The sequence below is a fragment of the Coffea arabica genome, chromosome 2c, assembly GCF_036785885.1.
Source record: "Coffea arabica cultivar ET-39 chromosome 2c, Coffea Arabica ET-39 HiFi, whole genome shotgun sequence".
In the NCBI taxonomy this organism is placed as follows: Eukaryota; Viridiplantae; Streptophyta; class Magnoliopsida; order Gentianales; family Rubiaceae; genus Coffea; species Coffea arabica.
The window spans coordinates 31536061-31546394 of NC_092312.1; the positions used below are offsets into that span (position 1 = coordinate 31536061).

The 10334-nt window shown below is 36.0% G+C and overlaps 1 non-coding gene across 5 annotated transcripts; it reads left to right on the forward strand.

Moving 5' to 3' along the window:
• The first annotated feature begins 380 nt into the window (after window positions 1–380).
• On the forward strand, window positions 381–7715 carry LOC113727192 (uncharacterized). 5 transcript variants are annotated; one of them, XR_011839333.1, is made up of 9 exons: window positions 381–1147; window positions 1266–1315; window positions 1446–1543; window positions 1768–1937; window positions 3532–4131; window positions 4454–4731; window positions 5240–5325; window positions 5975–6017; window positions 7065–7715. It is a non-coding gene; the product is annotated as an uncharacterized protein (transcript). The 5 variants fall into 5 exon arrangements; XR_011839331.1 differs by lacking the exon at window positions 5240–5325; XR_011839330.1 differs by lacking the exons at window positions 5240–5325; window positions 5975–6017.
• Window positions 7716–10334: the final 2619 nt, after the last annotated feature.

The following is a 10334-nucleotide window of genomic DNA, read 5'->3' on the forward strand; positions in this document are numbered from 1 at the left end:
TTTGAATACAATCCAATATGATAAATAAATATAACTAAAATAGTCAAATTTTCACTTTTAGTACAAATGCAATCACTAATTCATCATTGTGTTTGTGCTTTTTTTTGAGAAAAAAGTGTTATTCTATTAAGTGTAATTAGAAATTTAGTATAAATGTATTAGTAAATTTAGTATAACTAATTAATAAATTCTATTAGTAGACATGTATAATTATTCATATAATTGATAATATCAATTATATTACATAAACTAATATACATTATATAATACATCTAACTAATAATATCATTATCATAAGTTTATAACTAATTAACTTACATATAATATATAGTCATTTATATATATATATATATATATATTTTTTTGCGGGTGGCGGGGCGGGGGATGGGGCGGGGGAGTATACCCCCGCCCCCCGCCCCGTTTCTAAGCGGGGGGAATTTCCCCCGCCCCACCCCCCGCCCCAACCCCCGCCCCGTGAGCCCCCCGCGGGCACCCGCCCCCATTGCCATCCCTAATTAGCATCCGCGATTGCAAGAAGCTCACGTCGCTGCCGAAACAGATGGAGTCCCTCCTCCCATCTCTTCGACGTCTGCATTTAAACAATTGTCCCAAAATTGAGTGCTTCCCGGAAGGGGGTTTGCCCTCCAGCCTACAATCCCTTGTCATCTACGGTTGCAAGAAGCTCATGAGTCGTAGGAGAGAGTGGGGTTTGGAGAAACTTCCCTTTTTCACGCTCTTGAGGATTTCTGATAGTGATGAAGAGTCGTTTCCAGAGGAGGATTGGCTGTTGCCTTGCACGCTTCGAACACTCTGTTTGAGCTTCCTTAAGAATCTGAAAGTGCTAAACTATTCGGCTCTTCGACACCTCACCTCTCTTGAAGATCTACACATCTCTGATTGCCCTCGACTCCAGTCCCTACCGGAAGCGGGACTGCCCGCCTCCCTCACCAGACTACATATTGGGAATTGCCCACTGTTGGAACCAAGGTTAGAATGGGAGAAAGGACCGGACTGGCCCAAGGTTGCCCGCATCCCCTGCGTAGTAGTCGAGGGTGAACTAGTTCCTTGATGGTGACGCTGGTTGCTGGTGAGGACCTGCCTCCCAGAGTTACAAGACCCTCATCATCATCGATTCATATAATTAGAGGTACTTCTTTGCTTTTCAATTTTTTTCTTTTCTTCATATTTTTTATTCTCTCCAAATACTCTGAAGCCTCGAAAGGCAAAATCACAACTAATTAATGCATCTTTTGTTGTGATTGCAGTGCGAATTGCCTGTTGTGAATAACTAGGATGTGCTGAAAGGACAGTTGAGGTAGTGGCCATTACTGATGCAACAATCTCATAATATATTACTTTCTAGCTATAGATTTCACCATTGTATTTCTTTTTCAATTTTTTTTTTAAAATAAGAGTCCATGCTTTGGTACATTTCTGCTCTGTAGATTCCAATCAAGTAGGCCACCAACTCAGGCAGACAAATGCTTTCCTCGGTAACTGTGCAACTGCTGATGAAGAAAAAAAACCTTCAATTTTCTATAAGGTATCTACGATTATTAGACTCTTCTTAAACTCGCTAAGTGTTTTCTGTGATTTCTTTGATGCACTCAATAATTTCCTGTTTGAAGCTATGACCTCATTTTGCCTGAGTTGTTAATGTGTTCGTTTTACAATCCTTTAATTCTGCTTTGAAGTATAATAAAAGACAATTTGCTTCTTCTAAGGAGCATTTATGAAGTGCTCTAATCTTTTCAAAATTTGATGCAGGAATTGCTCTCTTCCAGTCTAGGTGAAACATCTTTCTTAGTCCTCGAAGGTTGCTTTCATCTTTAGCCATTGAAGATTGGGGCTAGTGACATCCCTTTTTATGCTGGAGACCAAGAACTACTAATTGCTGACATTATGTTTGGAGTAGAGAAGAAGAAGATTGGCACAAGGTAGCACATATTTCAAGGATGTCAACAATAAACTTATTTTATGATCAGCTATTCACTTTCAATTTAAATTATTTTCTTCTTTTTTCTCTACATAATGCAATTTGTTGTATTTGAGTATGCTTGCTTGACTTCAAGATCTATGCTTTCTCTATGCTACAGTCATGGGAACTTTTAAAAATGTTTGAACACTACAAAGTACAATGTAATGCAAATATATCGCAAGTTTTAGTCAACTCTAATTAGAGGAACTGTTAGACACCCTGTCTATATGAGTATTTTTCTCCTGACGAGATCATTGAAGTTTTTCTTTTCTATTTTTTGGGGTCAATTCCTAAATTTCTTAATTTCTTTCTGCACCATTATGCGACTGCAGGACATTTTTCCTAAGATGTCATGAAGTTAAATGCTTCCATCTGATTATGCCTTCTTTAAACTATTTTTGTGCTTTCTTTTATCTTTTATGTACAATTTGAGGTTTACTATTTAATTGAACAATTTTTGTTGTTAATATGCAGGTAACCTCTACATATCTTTTAGCTTCCTCAATTTTCCATGCAGCAAATAGACCACTCTGGAAAACCATCAACCTGAACATCACAAGCTGAAATCTGTCATGCATTTATTGGGGCTCAACATCATGCTCTTATCATTCCTCACGTTAAGGCTTGGATTTCAGATCCAGAATTGTCGTGGCCCCTTCTAAATATAGTCTAGACTTGGGTGCTTTATGTTGGTTGGGGATGCTAAGCACCAGTTTAGAATTTAGAGTAGAAGGAATATCAAAGGCACCATTGCTATCTAGACATTATTTGTTTTCTGATTCTAAATAGATGAAGATTTCAGTAAATTGATTTTCAGATTGCAAGATGGGGTAACAAGAAAGAAAAAAAAGGATCAAATGGCTGGAATGCATATTTGTGTTTCTTGATCTCAGTCTTATCGACTCCTTGTGTTTGTCGGAGTACTGTGTAAGTTTTGAGCGACACATGATCCTTCTGCACAAAGAGGGTATGAACTTTAGATGAGTACCTTTCTTCTTTTGCCACTAATCATCAATCATTCTAATGATAGTTTCTTGAGAATCCTAAAACAATTAAACTTCAGTTGACTTATTTTAGCCCATGGTAATTAGAAAAATAAAGTAAGCAATGCATACCAAAATCTAATTTTTCTGGATGTAGAAAGACCTAGTTGAAGTGTGTTCTTGGATGCCTTTTTCCTTCATAAGCTTTTTCCTGCATGAGAACAAATGACTACACTCTGCCTCTTTGGTTTGCATTTGCATTTTCTTTTTTCTTACCATTTCTGGTATAGCTTGTTTAATAATTTATATGCTGCATGATCGATCTTTAGTCCTCTGCTCCACCTTACTGATGTTTTCATATATACCATATCCAACAAGATATTCTAGGTATGTTGTACTCTGTGTTGGTTGTAAATATTTGCATGCCACCTTATGGAGCTTGATAAATTGAAAAAATTCTGTATTCAAGCATTCTTCTTGAATAAAGGATTGGTACTCAAAGATGACTTTTTTTGACTGATGTCATAGCAATCCTTATTGAGTTCTGCATTAATCTTATGTCTTTTGCAGAGGGAGGATTTCCACCCCCCTATCTATAGTAGATTACTCTCATCAAGTGCCTCCTGCCGAAAAGGATAAATCCCTCCCACCTCTTTGATATCTGAAACTAGACAAATAGTGCTTCCTAGGAGGTCGTTTGCCTTCTAGCCTACATTATCTTGAGATCTCCTATTGCAAAGAGCTCATGAGTTACCGGAGAGAGTGGGGTTTGGAGAAGCTCCCTCTCACACACTTGAGCATTGGTGGTAGCTTTGTAGAGTTGTGCAGGAGGACTGTCGCCTTGTTTGAATCTCTTGGATTATGGATCCTTAAGAATCTGAACATGCTAAACTATTCAGGTCTTTGACACCTTACTGTTTTCTTCAAAAGCTAACAATCATGACCTGTACTCCACTCCAATCCCTACTAGAAGAGGGACTCGCAACCTCCTTGGAAATCTTTGACTGCCCATTGCTGAAACCAAAGTTGGAATGGGAGAAATGACAAGACTGGCCCGAGATTACAGACATCCCTGCACAGTAGTTGATCAAGAATTAATCCCTTAACAAAAACGCTAGAAGTGTGAGGGATCCCACAGTTACTAGACCTCCATCATCTCTTTGGATTAAGGTACCCTATATTTTTTTAAACACTTTTAATCTTTGAGTGTTTTCAACTTCTTTCGCATATTGGCTAGCTCTGTTTGAGTGTTTGGTATAGTACAGTAGGATTTCTGTGTTGTGATTAAATAGAGGGCTAAAGTCTTTGGCCTTTCTTCTCCACGTTTGTTCAATTGGTATATGCTGATGGAGGAAGGAAACCTTCAATATGTTGTTAACCATCTATGATTGTTAGACTGTTCTTAAACTTGCTAAAAGTTTTCTATGTGCATGCTTTGCAATTTTCTGTTTACTTTCTAAGCTATAATACAAAACAATTTTCATCTTTTTAGGAGCAGTCCGGGCTTCTCTAATTTGATCTCAATCTGTTGTATCTGAGAGGTGCAGAATTGCACTCTCCCGTCTAGGGAATACAGCTCGTTATTGCTTTCAGCTTCAGCCATTGCCAGAAGAGGGTCTACCTATCTGCTTTTTATGGCAGAAATAAAAAACTGCCCACATTGATGACACTAAAGGGAAGAAGATGATTGGTGCAATGTAACTGACAATTCATGGATGTCAATGATGTGTTTATTCTGTGATCAGTTATGCACTCACAATTTCTCTGAAGGTAAATTATTTTCCTTTTTGCACGTTGCAATTCATTGACTTTTCATTATGGCCCCCTGACAATTCTTAGGAGCATCAAGATCCGTGCTTTCACTTATGTGACAATTGTGCAGTCTTGAAATTGTTTTGAACAGACAGCACAGTTCATTAAAATGCAATCTGCAAGTTATAGTAAACTCAACTTAGGAAATTGTTACTCATTTGTACTCTATGAGTATTTGTTCCTGTTGACATCATTGTAATATTATTTTATTCCTATTAACTCCATCTGAACTGCTACACCATTGTTAATCTTCACGAGCTATTTAATCCTTTTACCTGTGATGAATTTTAGTTGAAGTTCTTTAGAATAGAAAAGGGACTTCTTTCTGGCATGTAACCTGCTTAAACCATGGGATGTATCAATTGGATCAAGCTTAGTTACACAAGTGAAAATGTCTATTAAGGTTTTCTTGTTACTGGTTGAAAAGTGACGCTTCAATATCGTGACTCTTGGAGAACTTGGTCAGTTGATCTCAGGTTCTATAGATGTTGATAGTTGTTTCATATCCAGATTTGGCAAGCTTCTTTTGACCTTAAGTTGAGAGGATACTTGGTAAGACCCATATTATCACCATCATATTTTTTGGTCATTGATACCTTAGTAGCTTGTATTTTGTCATTTTGAATTTCTTATGTATGCTTCCAGAACGTCTGTAGCATATAAAGTTCAATAGAATCTTCAAGTCACCTTAGGTATGTTCAGTGATCTGCTCCTTTCTAGCTCTTTGCACCAAGCTTTCTTCAAAATATTCATTTGCTTTTATATATAATAAGACGTTAAGCAAGACCAAAAAGATGAAATGGTGAAGAAAATTGTGGAAATGGATGGAGGAAATGATAAATTGAAGGGATATGGCACAGCCTGGCAACACCTTTGTATTGAACACAAATTGTCATGGGTTCCAGTAGAGTCATCCTTTTCCTATTTGTCTTGGAAGATATAATTCCTTATTGAGGACTTTGTACATGCAAGATGTATTGGGGTACAAAAAAAAATCCTTTTCTTTATGGTTTTATCTGTGTCATAAAAATTGCTCTTAGATTAGAATGTTGCATACCACTAAGGTTGTCAATTCCTGTATGTCCTTCATTCTCTTTCTACATAAATATGCCATGCAGAACATCTCCGGACATTTCTCCAAGTTAAGTACTTCCATGCCTTGTACTCTTCTTTTAAACATTTGCAGTGCTTTCTTTTGCAGCTCCCATTCTTAATTTGAGGTTTTCTGGTAAATTTTTTTTCTGGTAAGTTGTTGGTTTCCTTCAAATATTTTTGGCTTCCTTTTGTTTATCATTATCCCTTGCATTAAGGTAATATTTCTTGCTACGGATTTGGCATGGCCCTTTCTAAATATGGTCCAGGCTTGTGTACCTTTTGTTGGTTACAATGGTATTTTACCCTTTTGACTTGGCAGCATTAGGCGTGTAAAAGGCTCCTTGCTGGATATTTGTCTGTGTTTGATCCTAAATAGATGAAGAGTTCATAAAATTAATTTGAAGAGAGAGTAGTAAGGGTGCAAAAAGAAAATGAGCCGAAAATCACTGATGGATATTTGTGTTGATGACAGTTATGACTTAATTTCATTCTTATTTACACCTTGTATTCGTGTGATTGCCGTGTAAATTTCAACTTTCCAAGATCCTTCTACACAAACGGTATAAACGTCGGATGAGTACCTTTTTGACACTAACCATCAACATTTCATATAATGGTGACTTGAGAGTCCCAAAACATAAAACTTCAGGTCACTTGTTTTAGCCCTTGATAATAATAAACTGAACGAAGCAATACATACTGAAGAATCAATTTTTCTGAAAGAGGAAAAGACAACTAATTTGAAGTGGTTTCTGCTATCTTTTCCCCTTGTATGCTTTTCCTCATGGAGTACAGTTGACTGCATTCTATCTCTGGTATAGCTTGTTTAGTTATGTATTTGCTGCATAATCCATCTCTAATGCTCTGCTCCACTTCTACGAATATTTTCATATTTATCCTACGCAACAAGATATTCTAGGTATGTCGCACTTTGTGTTCATTGTAAATATTTTCATATATCCTTGTAGACCTTCGATAAATTGGAATGAATTTCTGTAATTCAAGCACTCTTCTTGAAACAACAGCTGGTATTTAAAGAGGGCATTCCCTGACCAGTAACCCGTCGTTGCCTTTCCTGCTCTTCCTCTTCCCACTTTCTACATAGGAAATAGACAAAAATTTGAAAGGCAAATCATTGTTGTATTTGATAATTATTTCCAGAATTTGGACAATGATTATTTAGTGCCTCTTTTCAGAAGTTCATATTACAAGGGGTTCAATTTGCTGCTTGGAAAGATGCAATCCCTTCTCGTGCATTAATGTTCAAAAGTGTGGCAGCATCCTGTAGCTGAGAGCTTTTGTAGCTCACTGTTGCCTCCAGAATACAAACATATCCTTTTGATGGTGGATATCCTGAATTTCCCCTCTCGTTGAGAATGCAAGATTAGTGGCACCGAGGAAGAAGAGTCACTTTCAAAATACTGGCTGCTGTCTTGCACACTGCACACGTACAATCTTTCACTTGGAGCAGCACAAGAGCTGAAGAACAACGACCTACAGATCTTGAAGATATGGAAATAGGTGACTGCTCTCAGCACTGGTTGCTACAAAAAGAGTGGTTGGCAACCTCCCGACTTCCATTATGCATATAAAATGTGGTATTCATTGGTCAAATTACTATGTAAGGGCAGAATGGGAGAGGAAAGACTGGCCCCAAGGTTTCTAATGTAAACTTCATAGCTTTCGATAGTGAACTAATTCGACATAGAATCTTGCTTATCACTTGATCGAGCTTGAGGGTGTAAAGGTACCTTCCTCTGTCAGATTCATTTTCTTGGAACGCTCCAATGCCTCAAATCACAGGAGTGTCATTTCCTGTGCATATGATCCCAGCTTCCTGCTGAAAATCTTCTCGACTTACTTTTTAGTTCTTGTTTTTCTTTTGGGATTTTTCTCCTTGTTCATGGCCAACCTTGCAGAACATTTGATTGTCTACTCCAATGATGTTATTGCAAGAGTGCAAGCCACATCATAGATCTTGCCTTGCATTTGCAAATTCTGGAATTTTTCAACTTTTGAGATGATATTCACTTGTTACATTGGATCGTAGAAAAACATTTCCTTTCTCTTTGCAATTAACAATAGGGGCACATGTTGTAAGTCCTTTGCATTTATTATTTGATTTCAATTTTAGTTTCTGAATAATCCTGGTATATTTTTGTTTCAATCACATCACTGAAGTGAATTTGGAAGTATTAACATGATTATCATGACTATCGCTATCACACCCACTAAGAAAAGGAAATTAGTGTTAAGGAACAAAACGAAGAGGAGATTGTGAAAATGCAAAAGGAAAATTAAGACTCCAATATTTACTTTTAAGCAAAAATGTGGCTTTATTGTCATGCTTTGAATTGAATGATTGACATTTCTGCAACTAATGCAATGCCTCTGAGGGCAGCGGCGAGTACCATGACTGCTTCATATCAGGTGAAGAGAGGGTGGTGGTAGGCTTAGTAGGGCTCGAGGCAGCTATTTCTGCTGTGTAAATTTACGTTTTGAAAGGTTTCTGATTTTGGCAAGTACGAGAAGTTGGAAATTTTCTAGAGGATTGTGTGGATATTGATTTGGATAACTTTTACTTTAACTAAACTATTATGGTTAAATTGAAAGTAGCCGTAGAACATTTAATATTTTAGTAGCAGTAGTTCCTCTGTAATGGGTGGGGAGCAAAAAGAAAGGATCATTGCACGCAAACAAACTACAGCCTTCAAAATTGAGCTTTCTTGGATTCTTTAAACATAGCAAAAGATATGCTCATCAACAGTGACGCTAGTTCGTTCTTAATACACAGCCAAATGGTTGGCTGTGCGTTATTCTACTCATGCTTTTTGGAACTCTGTTAACTCAAATTTCAAGCTGAGTGTGTGCCTTCTGTATATGGTGATCAACTAACGGCTTTAAATACAGATATATGTTTTTCGTTTGATGCTTGCCACAAGCAATCTGCTTTTGTAGTTGGATTTGTGTGGTTCTTGGATGAACATTAATGCTGTCTACTTCTCAGTGAGTAAGATGAATTGTTCCTTCTTTCAGTGGCTTCATTCTCAAAACGATTCAATTTCGGAATCACATTTAGAGACTGGATTTATTGCATTTCTTTAACTTACGGTAACATAATAATTTTATGATGCAAACACTTGTTCTCTTTCTGAAGCATGATGTCTCAGACATGCTGAGCTTTCCTGTACTTCAATCAATGTCTCTTTTATGGTGAATGTCTGTGCTATAGCTAAGAATAAGAATAATTTACTCTTTGTGATGTATGAACGTCTGTCCTGATTAAAAATATCTGTATTACCTCTTGAACCCCTTCAAGGTACAACTCGAAATTTTTTGTCATGGAAATGAAGCTTGTGTTCTGTATAACCAGCTAAAAAGGTCCAACACTATTCTGGTTAATCTCGTGGAACTCCAACACTATTCTGGCTAGCCTTTGTGGACCTGTGGTCAGCCTAAAAGTTCACAACTAGTTTAAAGCTTGTAGAAGTCGAAGTTGCATCCTCGATTTTTAGCATTATAGTACTCTTAGATTTACATAACTAGTAAATACTGTACTTACTTTGCACGTGATTATAATATTCTAAAATATATTACTCTTTAAATAATAAGATTTTTTTGTAAAATTTTGATCATCAATATGATAATTTAGTATTTTTATGTTATTTATTTTCTTTAACAAATTATTTTTAAAAATTTGATTAAATAGAAAGAGAAAGAAAGCATTCCAATGTAGTTAACATGTCCCTTAGGATTAAAATTTGAATTCATGAACCAAACATTTTTTTATTTATAGCTTCAACTCTAACTCATCAAATATTGATAATATCATGATTTACCAAATTTATTGTATATTAGTGATTTTATTACATATAAAACTACAATTGTTTCAATTTTTTTTATAAACCACAATCATTACGTATGAATTGAGTACAAACAAATTATTGAATTCTTTTTATTGCTATTTTTGACAATAATGGAGTATAATGATTCATGACAATTGAAATTTCATAGATAGAGATAGTTGGACTTTTCCATTTTCCTTTGCTTTTATTCATATATTTTAGCACAATCCAATGCAAAGAAAAAGCAACAAGTATACTTTTTCACACGAACACAATTTTTTTGGTTTCAGTATCATTGTTTTTGATGATCATGGAATTGGAATGTGAACTGTGGCTAATTAACAATTTTAATCTCAATTTTTAGTATATTGGAGTGTTTTATTTTTCAATTGCCAGCTTTTAATACATAACCACTATCATTATTGTCAATTATTGGAATGCACTAAATCTATCTATTTACAATTGTCACCATAAATGAAATTCACAACCGCTACCACTATTCACTAATATTGCAATGCAATAAATATGTGTAATCATTAGAAAACAAGGGTATTTTGGGCATCACAAAAAAATAGGATGTCATTCTTCATTTTAAGCTTACTCTTATTATCATTCTTGTTT